Source organism: Gossypium hirsutum, chromosome A13, assembly GCF_007990345.1.
Source record: "Gossypium hirsutum isolate 1008001.06 chromosome A13, Gossypium_hirsutum_v2.1, whole genome shotgun sequence".
NCBI lineage: Eukaryota > Viridiplantae > Streptophyta > Magnoliopsida > Malvales > Malvaceae > Gossypium > Gossypium hirsutum.
In genome coordinates, this window is record NC_053436.1 from 8220854 (window position 1) to 8234384 (window position 13531).

Here is a 13531-nt window from a genome sequence, read left to right on the forward strand (position 1 = left end):
AAAGTATTCCGAAAAGGAGACAAAACCCATCGATGTTATTATACCAAGTAAGTAACCCAATCTAACTAACCTATGAAAATAAGTTGTGTGGTTATGATTTTTCGTTGTTTGAAACATATGTTATTCGTATTCTCATGTTTATGTGATATATTGGTATAATTGATTCTATATGAAAATAATTTGATATTTTGATATCTTGAAACAATACGTGGAATGCATGTTAACATGCCTAATGATATATTGGAATTTGATTTTCAGTTTCAACATGCCCAATTGCAATTGATATATCAAATGAAAAATATGTATATATATGATTATTGGACCATATCAACTAAAGGAGGAGAATTGGTGGCTTCGTCCATAACTTACATACAGTTTGTTTGCAATTTTTGGTTTATCCATAACCTACAGAATAGCTTGTCTGCAAATATTGGTGGCTTCTTCCACAACTACATGGTGGTTTATCCACACCTACATGGAACTTGTCTGCATTTTGGTCACTTCAACCAATATATTTGGTTTCTGGAGGATGAGTTTTGTAAAACTCTTTTTTAGAGTGTAGCAGTGATGTGTGGGATTTTTTTTTTTAAATTACATAACTGTTTTTACAAAAAATTACACTACCTTGGTCACATGCATAAAATTGATTATATTGTATGATAAATGTGTGCTTTTGTTATTTAATTTTTATAAGACTCACACTGAGCTTAAAAGCTCACATCTTTAGTTTCATAACCTTTTAAGTGGTTCACGACTTAAGGCTTGGATTCGGCATTCTAAGGAGCTTCTCAGATGATTTCTTAATAAATGGATTAAAATTTTGGGATGTTATTTTGGATTTGGACAATTGGACTTTTATTTGTTGTTTACTTTAATAAACGTTAAATTGACGTGCATGCATGCTTGATTGATTTACAAGTATTTTGGAGTGTGAGTTTATTTAAATTATTTACGATTTTTACTTGATTTAAACAACCTTTGTGATTTTTCTAAGTTTTTCAAAAGTCCACTGTGAAAGATTTTACTAACATCATTTTGAAGAAATAATTAAAAATATTGCAAGTTCTTCATGTTATAATTAAAACAAGGTTTCAATATAATACTGATACTTTTCAAGTACTTGATTTTCAATAAGTGTATTTCAAATAAAAAGTTACTTGATTTATAAAATTTAGAGCTTTTTTTTTGTAAAAATTACTAAAACCTAGTTATTTTTAACAAGTAAATGTTTTCAATGGTTTTAATGTGACTTTCGAGATTCGAAAATAATGTCTAGACCAGGTTTGGGGTGTTACAATTAATTAATCACGAGTCAATCCACAAGAAGACCATGATTGGAATCCTTATTGTATACTCTTTAAGAAAGCAATTCATCCACTTGCTTTGTCCAATGACTCGTCATGTATGTGTTACCTCATGATATCATTTATTCCTTAAGTTAAATCCGTCATCATACATCCTATTTTTTTTTCATTGTCACATTGTCTTCTTAATATTAATATGACCATTTCACAAATGAATGTGCTAATTTGCTCACTCAAGAATAAGCAACTGTAGCCACGTTCCATATTTATCAATCCACATAATGAAATAAGAGGATATCGTTAACTCTTTAATTTAGCTATGAATTCCACTATTGCTAGTAAATACATGCCATACACAAGTCATGTACCCAACATATTGGTTATCGGCTTGATCATCTTTAGAACATAAGCCTCCACTTATATCAAAGCACATAAGCTACATATGCATGGCCAGAGACTAACTCAGTATATAGATAAACCACACCATGAATGTCAGAAGAAATTAATTACCAAATGGATTCAAAATTAATTCATCTTGGTCCAGTCCAATGTATTATTCTGCCAATGAATATATCTATGTCTCTACTCGTGGAGTCAATTACTCTGATAGCCAAGACTAGTCTTCCTCAATTGGAATTGTAGGCGACAAAATAATCCTTCCAGTATTTGAATCAAATGCTCACTTTGATTCTTTTACGGGATTGCAGACTTGTTTAGATTATCTACTAAAGTAAGTTGTCTTTCTCGCAATGTAAACGTTCTTACAGTGCCACTTATCATCAGTTTGAACTGATACAATCAATGAGCTAATATTTTCTTATCACAATTTTACTATGCATGTAAAATATGAAGACAAAAATACAAAGACATAACAGTGAAATGTGAATTTAATTTTTCATCATTCAAATACATAGAAAAAAATTACATGTTTACTACAATATGGACATATTTCCCAACAATCTCCACTTGCCCTAAAGAAGTAAATGTGTCAGTTTCACATTCCCATATCCACGATGTGTTTGTTAAAACTCTAGTTACAAGATCTATGTAAAAATCTAAAGGTTAACTTCAGAAGTACTTTCACCGCATCTATAATTGTTTTAGCTACTGCTCTCGGATCAAATGATACTGTCGATCAATGTGCTTCGTACTCTTGTGGCTTCTCATTTCCTTGGTATTAGCTATTGTAGCACTGTTATCATAATACAATGTTATAGTTTTTCCCACACTATGAATGACTTCAAGATCGGTTAAGAACTTTCAAAGCCATATTGCTTATTTCGCTGTCTTAGAAGCATCCATATACTCAGCCTCTATAGTAGAGTCAGCAGTGTAAGTTTGTTTTACATTTCTCCATACTATGGCTCCATGGCCTAGAACGAATACATTTCTCGATGTTGATTTTCTTTAACCTTTATAGTTTGGAATTCTAAGTCTATATATCCAATAAGAGTAAGGTTATCCCCAAAATAAATAAGTATATAATCCCTGGTTCTTTTAGGATACTTTAATATATGCTTTAGAGCTTGCTAATGCCTGATACCAAGATTCTTTTGATATCGACTAACCATTCCTACTGTTAAAATAAAAATCTAGGCATGTGCGAAGCATCACATGCATATAGCTTCCAACCACCGAAGCATATAAAACCTTACTCATTTGCTCTCTTACTCATATAGAACCTGATGTGGTCGGTTGAGTGCTGATAACTCCTAAAAAGTTATATTTCAGGCCTCTAAACTTGGTTAATTATTTTCGCTTAAGTAGATGTATTTGCATTTTAGGATATTATATTAGTATTTTTAGAACATTGCATCGTGAAGTCTGGGTTGTCTTAAATGTTATTATGTTACTTTTACTTGTGGGTGGAAGAATTTGTTTGTGGTTGAATAACAGGTGTAGAATCAGGAAAAGAAATGAAGAAGTGAACTTTTTCATGGAAAAAGGTTGGACGAATTGCCAACATTAATGCCATGACAATTCCAAGAAGACTCCGAGTTAGCACTCAATTCATTCTACTCTCAGCCAGCTTTACTTGTACTAGAAAGATCTATCTAAAAAGGGGAGGAAAATTGTATGCTGAGAAGGGGATCTAACCGTATAAAAAATAAAGAAGATCTAAAAGAGAAAAGAAAGAAAAAAACAAGCCTTTCTCAAGGAAGGATCTTGAGGCAAAAATAGAGGGTAGCAGCATAGCTGAAAAGTAGAGTAGAACACGAGGAAAAGGATGAGTGTAGACAACTAGCTCTTTGCGAAACATTACAATGCTATAGTTGAGGGCTGGATTAGTGAAAGCGTGCTTCCTAAAGTTCTTCCTTATTTTCTTTTACATTACTTCTTTGTTCAATTAAATGTTTAAGGAGTTGAATGCTATTTTGAATTTGGATTTGATTAATCAACACATGAGCTAAATCTCATTGGGTTGGGTTTACACTCTAATTCTCCATTAGTGTTGAAGCTTTGATCTGATCAATTTTACTATTTCATTCAATTTGTTCTTCTTGAACTGCTTGCATGTAGACTCTAGACATATATGAATGTTTAGTATACTTATAACATAATCTAATTCTGAAATGGTTAAGTTAGTTGGATTGAAATTGAATGATACAAGTGGTTGTTTGATAGAATTCCCATAGCAATTTCTAGAAATAGAGCAGCGTTTGTACAAAACAAAGAGAAATCAGTGTTGGGAATGACATCTAAGGCCTATAGACATATATCACTATAGGTGGGGTAACCTGAGGTCCTACTCTCAAAAGAAGCAGGCTATCTTAGATCCGTTCTGTGCAATAAAATGGTTAAGAGTTTACTGAGGCATTTTTGGTTTATAAGGGTAGATTCTTAGTAATCTCAACCTTCTCATTCAACAGATTTGATCCTCTCATTCTTGCATTGATAACTTTGCAATAGTATTTTTTATATTTTTTTGTTACATTTTTCATACATCAACATCATTTTAATTATCATTACATTTCTATCATTGTTTTGACAAAACATAATTCATACACTTTATAGTAGTAATGTAACCAAATTAATCCTAACTGATCCATTTGGAGACGATCTTACTTATCATTATATTACTTGATTCGACGTGTATACTTGCATATTTCACGTACTATATTCACATGCAACAAGTTTTTACGCCATTGCTGGGGATTAAACCCGAGTTGCTTGTGTGATAGATGTGAGAGTCAAGTTGCATCCTTAAGAGCCTAGGAAAATCCAGTGGGATAAATGGCCAATGCTCTAAATTCCAGACTTCAAGGAGCATTGCCAAGCGATACTAAGAATGCGAGATCACAAGGAAAGGAGTATTGCAAGGCCATCACTCTCAGAAGTGGTACTTAGTTGAATGAAATTGTTAGGGATACCACTAATGAAGAGGAAGATTGAAGGATAGATTGCAAAACCATATGAAAAGCAACCTACATCTAAAAAGGCCAAAAATAAGAATGTTGCAACATAATCGGATCATATGGCCAAACTGAATGTCATAGCAAAATAATATCAGCAGTTTGAAGGCAGGGCACCGCCACCTTTTCCTTAGTGGTTCTAGAATTCCAAGCAAGATATTCAGTTTAAGAGATTTTTGGATGTCCTGCAGCAACTTAATATCAACATAATTTTGGTAGAAGTTTTGGAGCAAATGCCCAATTACATAAAATACGTGAAGGACATATTATCAATGAAGTGACAATTGGGGGAATTTGAAACTATTACTCTCACTGAAGGGTGCATGCTGATGTTGATGAATAATTGCCCCAAAAGTTGAATGACCTAGGGAGTTTTACAATCCCTTGTTCAATTAGAAATCATTATGTTGGTAAGGCATTATGTGATTTAGGAGTAAGTATAAATTTAATGCCTATGTCTATCTTTAAGAAGCTAGGAATTGGGAAGGCAAGACCCAACAAAGTTACGTTGCAGCTACTTGATTGATCTTACACACATCTGGAAGGTAAAATTAAAGACGAGCTGGTAAGAGTAGATAAATTTATTTTTCAAGCTAATTTTATTATTTTAGAATATGAGGCTAAAAAACATGTGTCGATTTTTCTTGGAAGACCTTTTCTTGCTATAGGTAGAATGTTATTTGATATTCAAAAAGGTGAGTTAACAATGAAGGTAAACGATCAGCAAATTACTTTCAATGTATTCGATGCCTTGAAATATGCAAATGAAAATGAGGAGTGTCATGCTATTGGGTTGATCGAAACAATAGTGGAGAAGTAGTTTGCAAAAAAATTTCATGTTAAGTTTGATGATGAAGATCTATCTGAGCTAAGTGAAGCAAAAACACTTGTAGAACTCGATGAAATCAAGGAGACCAAGCAATTGATGGATAGACCAGGAAAGAAGTTTGAATCCTTGAATTTATAATATCGTTCTTTTAAACCTCCTAAATTTTCTATAGAAGAACCTCCCACATTGGAGTTAAAGCATTTGCTGTTGCATTTAAAGTATGCCTACTTGGGAGACAACAACACTTTGGCAGTAGTTATATCTGTAGAATTAACACTTGATCAAGAGGTCAAGTTGCTTGATGTTTTGAGGAGATATAAGAAGGTGTTGGGATGGACAATTGCTTACATCAAGGAAATCAACCTTGCTATCTGCATGCATAAGATTTTGTTGGAAGATTGCCATAACAATTCTATCAAACAATAGAGAAGGTTAAACCCGACCATGAAGGAAGTTGTAAAGAAAGAGATCCTCAAGTGGCTCGATGCTGGAATTATATACCCTATTTTAGATAGTTTATGGGTGAGCCCTGTACAATGTGTACCCAAGAAAGAAGGTGTCACAGTAGTTAGCAATACTAATAATGAGCTCATACTAACTCGTATTGTTATGGGATGGAGAGTATGCATGGACTATCGCAAGCTTAACAGGGCAACTAAGAAGAACCATTTACCCTTGTCGTTCATCTATAAAATGTTGGATAGATTAGCTGGGATAGCCTTCTACTATTTCTTGGATAGGTATTCAAGGTATAATCAGATTGCCATAGCTCCTAGTGACTATGAAAAGAATACTTTCACATGTCCATAAGGAACTTTTGCATTTAGACGAATGCCATTTGGTTGTGTACTGCCCCAGCAACATTTCAGCATTGCATAATGGCAATATTCTCAGACATGGTGGAAACCTTTTTGGATGTTTTCATGGATAATGAATCTATGTTTGGCAGTACATTCGAGAGCTGCTTAAAGAACTTAGAATTGGTTCTTTCTCACTGTAAAGAAACAAATCTTGTTTTAAATTGGGAAAATTACAAATTTATGGTTGGTGAAGGAATTGTTCTCGAACATAAAATATCACAGCAAGGGATTGCAGTTGACAAAGCCAAAATTGAGGTGATCAAAAAATTGTCACCTCCTACCATTGTAAAAGTTATTAAGAGTTTCTTAGGCTACGCAAGATTTTATAAAAGATTTATTAAATATTTTTCAAAGATATCCAACCTCTGTATGCTTTGTTAGAGCATAATAGACCCTTCAATTTTGATAAACCTTACTTGCGAGCATTTGAAGAATGGAAGAAGCAATAGGTGACAACACTGATTGTAATACCACTAGAGTGGACATAGCCATTTGAACATATATGTGATGCCAGTGACTTTGCTGTAGGTGCAGTGTTGGGGCAAAGGAAAAACAAAGTATTTCATGCTATATATTACGCAAGTAGGACCCTGGCAGACGCGCAACTGAACTACACCACCATTGAAAAAGAGTTATTGTTTGTGGTATTCACGTTTGATGAATTTAGATATTATTTAGCTGGTACTAAGGTCACAGTTTATGCAGACCACTCTGCTATTAAGTATTTGGTGACTAAAAAAGATGTCAAGCCAAGGTTGATCCGGTTGATACTTTTGCTGATGAAATTTGATATAGAAAATGGACTAAGAATCAAGTGGCTAATCACTTGTCGAGATTGGAAGTTGGACTTGAAGATGGCAATATTCAAATCATTAAGGAAAACTTCCCAGACGAGCAATTGTTAGTTGCCATGGCATTACTCTGGTATGCTGATATCGTGAACTTCTTACTGAGTAAGTTGATGCCCCCTGATCTCAATAGCCACAGAAGAAGGAAATTTATTCACGATCCTAGACACTATTATTGGGATGAGCATTATTCAAACATTATGCTAATCAAATAATTAAGAGATATGTCCCTAATGCTGAAATCGAAAACATTTTGCAACATTGTCATTCAGCTCCTTCCGGAGGACATTTTGGAGGCATGAGAACTGCTACCAAGGTTCTCTAATTTGGCTTTTATTTGCCAAGCATGTTCAAGGATGCTCATGACTTTTACCAGGCATGAGACCATTGTCAAAGGACGAGCAACCTCTCTAGGAGGCATGAAATGCCACTGCAAAATATCCAAGAGACTGAGTTGTTTGATGTGTGGGGACTAGACTTTATGGGTCAATTTCCACCCTCCTAGGGAAATTTATATATACTTGTGGTAGTTGAATATGTATCAAAGTGGGTTGAAGCTGTAGCTCTCCCTACTAATGATGCCAATTTGGTGATGAAGTTCTTGCACAAAAATATCTTCACAAGTTTTAGTACAGCTTGTGGACTTATCAATGACAAAGGCTCTCATTTTGATTACAAATTCATTGCTAATGCCTTGCATAGGTATGGAGTGAAACATCAGATTTTCACGAAATATCATCCCTAAAAAAGGGATAAGCTAAAGTTTTTAACAGAGAAATTAAGCAAATTTTGGAGTAAGTGGTGAACCCAACTCGCAAGGATTGGTCATCCATACTAGATGAAGCTTTGTGGGCTTACCGTATTGCGTTCAAAACACAATCGAGGATACCCTCTACAAGTATCCACACTTGAACAAATGACGAATGGTTGGAATGGAATGCTAGTTCCAACTGCATTTTCTCAAAACATTTTTGATTTATTCTCTCAAACAGCGGATAGCCAAAAGCTTTTGTTACTAGAGAAGTGTACATATATCACATATATAGGGTTCAGTAAAACTAGATTTCAAGTTGTATATATATTTAAAACTCTTTTAAATAATTTAAAATCTCTTTCTTTATTTGAAAAGTAATATTAGATTTTATCTTGAATTTTAAAAATTCTTTTAAATAATAATTTAAATTCTATTTAATTATCTTTTTTTTTAAAAATTTTTTTAAATAATAATGAAATTCTGTTTTAATTATTATTTACCTAAAACTCTTTTAAATAATTATTATTTAATCTAAAACTCTTTTAAAGAATAACTAAATTGTATTCCTTTATCTAATAAGGAATATATCAAATCCCATTTTTATCTGGTTTATTATTATTTCCGAATTTGATAGGAAATAGAAACAAAATTACTATTTGTTATCATTTTTACTATGAATTTAAATTTCCAAAATTAAATTCGAATCAAAATAATAACTGATTATTATTCGTAATTTAAAATAATATTATCATTTTAATTACTTAAAGAGAGCGATAAACTTAACCATTCTTGTTCATTCTTAACATGTGACCCTATAGGTTCAGTTAAAGTTGGCACTACGCCCAAATCATATTTGGTCCTACAAGTCATAAGTGGCCTCTAGCAAGACATTACGACTACACAAGTTAGATGAAAGCTCATGATCCAACAAAACCTAAATACATGTAACACCCCTTACCCGTATCCGTCACCGGGATAGGGTCCGAGGCATTACCGGACTCAAACATAAACATTCATACAAAATCGGGCCATAAAATTTTGCTCAATTTAAAACCATTCATACACAAGCATATTGTCCCTTATACGGGCCTAGGAGGCCCAACACGTACATGGGGTGTGGTTTGGGACTAAACTGAGGACTTTCAGAACTTTTGCGACACTTAGAAAATTTTCTCGTTTTGGAGGGACACATGCCTGTGTGGGTAGGCCGTGTGATCACAAACGCCTATATGGCTTGGGACACGCCCGTGTAACTCTCTGTTAATGTCATCAACTAAATAGGGTCACACGGTCGAGTCACATGCCCGTGTGCTTAGGCCGTGTCGCGAATTAAATTCCAAAAATCCAGTGCAGACTTCACACAGCCAGGGCACACGCCCATGTCCTGAGGCTGTGTCCTTTACACGGCTAAGATACACGGCTGTGTCTCTGCTCATATGTTTACTACTGGGCATTCTATTTTACCTAATTAGATACGGAGGACACACGGTCAGGTCACACGCCCATGGGGCTGACCGTGTGTCACACACGCCCATGGGGCTGACCATGTGTCACACACGGCCTACACACATGCCCGTGTGTCTACCCGTGTGGACAACTATAAGGCTATTTTCCAAGCCTTTTGCCACCCTTAGACACTCACATACTTAGACATATTTCATGGCACACAACATGTCACATTTTGACAATCAATCATTCCTAATCAAGACTAATTCATGCCCATGTAAAGTCACCATTTCACATACTCAAATGAACAAGCTTACTTAAGGCACTCCACACCAATTTCATATCCAATCAACATTATTAATCTACTCTCAATTCACACATTTAAACTATGATCATAGCCATACCAATTTGTCATCATCCATTCATCATACTTGTATGCCATATAACACCATCCATTATCATCAAGACTTTGACACATGCATGCATAAATAATTAGGTTTACAACCCAATAGTCAATATGAACCATATCTCATGGCCATATACAAAATGAATCATCAAATCATTATAAGCCAACACACTTGGCCAAATTAATATAACACATACTCAAATTAACAAGCTTACTTACCAATTTCATAGCCAATCAACATTATTAATCTACTCTCAATTCACACATTTAAACCATGATCATAGCCATACCAATTTGTCATCATCCATTCATCATACTTGTATGCCATATAACACCATCCATCATCATCAAGACTTTGACACATGCATGCATAAATAATTAGGTTTACAACCTAATAATCAATATGAACCATATCTCATGGCCATATACAAAATGAATCATCAAATCATTATAAGCCAACACGCTTGCTAAATTAATGACACATAAACAAAAAGATCAAGTCCCCTATACATGCCATACTCAAAATACTTGAATTCACTATACCCAAAAGATCAATTTGATAGTGTGAATCGAGCTTTGATGTCCTTCGATCCCTGAGCTAGCTTGGCAATACTATAAGAAATTGGAAAAGAAAGAGGAGTAAGCATAAAGCTTAGTAAGTTTGAATGTAAATAATGAACAACATTAATCATGCATTATTATATAGATAACATAATATAGTTTGTCACAATGTCATCAAGTGTCATAGATACATCTTAAATCATGTTATTTACATAGTGTACAAATAAACTCATAATCATGATTTATTCATTCACTTCATACCGAGTTCTCATTGATTCATAATCTCAATATTTATGGGCTTTGTGTACATACCTGTACCCTTCCAACTTGATCATACCTTTTCATTTCTTTGACATAATCTTTGAATTACCTGTTAAACCACTTGGAGTACTAAAGGATACCCGGGAAACCTCATACACATAGTAAGATGCCAATGTCATATCCCAAATATGGTCTTACATGGGATCACATATCGATGCCGATAGCCCAACTATGGTCTTACACGATGTCTCATATCGATGCCATGTCCCAAACATGGTCTTACAAGAAATCACATATAGATTCCAATGCCATATCCCATATATGGTCTTACATGGGATCACATATCGGTGCCAATGCCATGTCACAGACATGGTCTTACATGGGATCACACATAACCCTAATGTCATAACATTTGTATCCTAACTATTCCTAAGGTTCAATCGGGGTTTCGAAGCACCAAACCTTTGTCGGATCGTCATCGAGTCATCAATAACCAAATTCATAGAGACAATATACATTTCATGCAATATCAAAGTAATAGATTTATAATAACATAATATTGAATTATTTACACATGAACTTACCTCAGTACCAAAATATGGCTAACTATTCGATTTAGTCCACAACTTTGTTCTTTCTAGGTTTAGGTCCGGACTCCGTTTTTCTTGAGCTATAATAGCAAATTTCATTTGTTTAATAACCACATTAATCAGTTCAGTCCATAACTCATACTTTGACAAAATTACCTTTTTATCACTAACTTTTCACATATTTACAACTTCGTCTCTAGGCTCGTAAAATGAAATGTACTCATTTTCTTTGTTACCCAAGCCTAGCTGAACCTATATCATACTTATAACAGCTTTTTACCACCTATTTTATAAATTTTACAAAAAGGTCCTTTTTAGGTGTTTTCATGAAAAAATCACTTAGTAAAAGATGTTTATCATACATCAAACTTTCCTATTTCTCCATTAAACATAAAAATACATGCTTGTCACACATGGGTAAGTTTTTGAACATGAACCCTAGATCAAAATAATGGTATAAATAGCTATATCGGTTGATAACAACTTCAAAAATACAAAGAACATTAAAACGGGGCTAGGATATACTTACTATTGATCTTGAAAGGATGACAAAACCCTAGTTATGGCTCTTTGAGAATTTTGGCTAAGGTAGGAGAAGACAGACAAGATTTTGTTTCACTTTTCCCTTTTTATTCTTTTATTAAATAAATGACAAAAATTCCCTTAAGGCCTTTCTTTCAAAATTTTCCTATTTATGCCCTTTTTTCCCATAAAAATATAAATTGGGCAAATTGCTATTTAAAGACCTCTAATTAATAATCCATGGCAATCTCATGCTTAAAGCTTCTAGAACTCACATTTTGCAACCTTTGCAATTTAGTCCTAAATGTCAAATTGGGCACTTTATTAATAAAATTTCTTCATAAAATTTTCACACAAGCATGCAATCATATCATAGACCTCATAAATAATCATAAAATAATTATTTCTACTTCAGATTTGTGGTCTCAAAACCACTGTTCTGATTAGACTCTAATTCGGGATGTTACAACTCTCCCCCCTTAGTGATTTTCGTCCCCAAAAATCTTACCAGTGAAAAGGTTTGGGTATCGGTTTCTTATGTTTTCCACGGTCTCCCATGTAACCTCTTCAACGCCATGTCTTTGCCATAATACTTTCACAAGGGCAATACTTTTGTTTCTCAATTGTTTGACTTCCAGAGCCAAAATTTTTACTAGCTCTTCGCCATAAGTCATATCCGGTCGAATCTCAACTTCTGTCGATGAAATCAAATGTGAAAGGTTTGATCGGTAACGGCGCAACATAGACACATGGAACACATCATGAGTTCTTTCCAATCTAGACGGAAAGCCAATCGATATGTTACTGGCCCTATCCTTTCTGTAATTTCATACGGTCCAATAAAACACGGACTCAACTTGCCCTTCTGGCCAAATCTAAGGACTTCCTTCTGTGGAAATACTTTCAGGAATACCTTATCACCGACTTGAAACTCAATCTCTTTTTGTTTCAAATTCGCGTAGGATTTCTATCTATCCGAAGCAGCTTTCAAGAAATCATGAATTACCTTTACTTTTTCTTCGGTTTCTCTGACTAAATCAACTCCGTGAATCTAATTCTCTCACTTACGCCCATACAATGCCTCATAAGGCGCCATTTTCAAACTCGACTGAAAATATTGTTGTAGGCAAATTCCACCAACTATAAATACTTTTCCCAACTACTTTGGAACTCAAGAACACAACACCGTAACATATCGTAAAGGATTTGAATTGCACTTTTGGATTGATTTTCCGTTTGTGAATGGAAAGCATTACTAAAATTCAATTTTGTACCCAACGCTTCTTGTAACTTTTTCCAAAACCGCAAAGTGAACCTCAGATCTTTATCTGATATAATCGACAAAGGCACTCCATGGAATCTCACAATTTCAGAAATATACAATTCAACTAACTTGTCAAGTGAATAATTGGTACGTATCGGTATAAAATGAGCTAACTTTCTCAATCGATCTACAACAACCCATACAACATCTTTCTTTCTCGGTCTCAAACGCAAACCCGTCACAAAATCCATAGTAACGCTGTCCCACTTCTACTCGGGAATCATCACAAGCTAAAGTAAACTGGAAGGTACTCAGTGTTTAGCTTTTACTTGCTGACAAATCAGACATCTCACTAAAAACTTAGAAATATCTTTTTTCATTCCTGACCACCAATACATTTTCTTCTAGTTATTATACATCTTTGTACTGCCTGGATGAACAGACAAACGACTACTATGTGCCTCACACAAAAT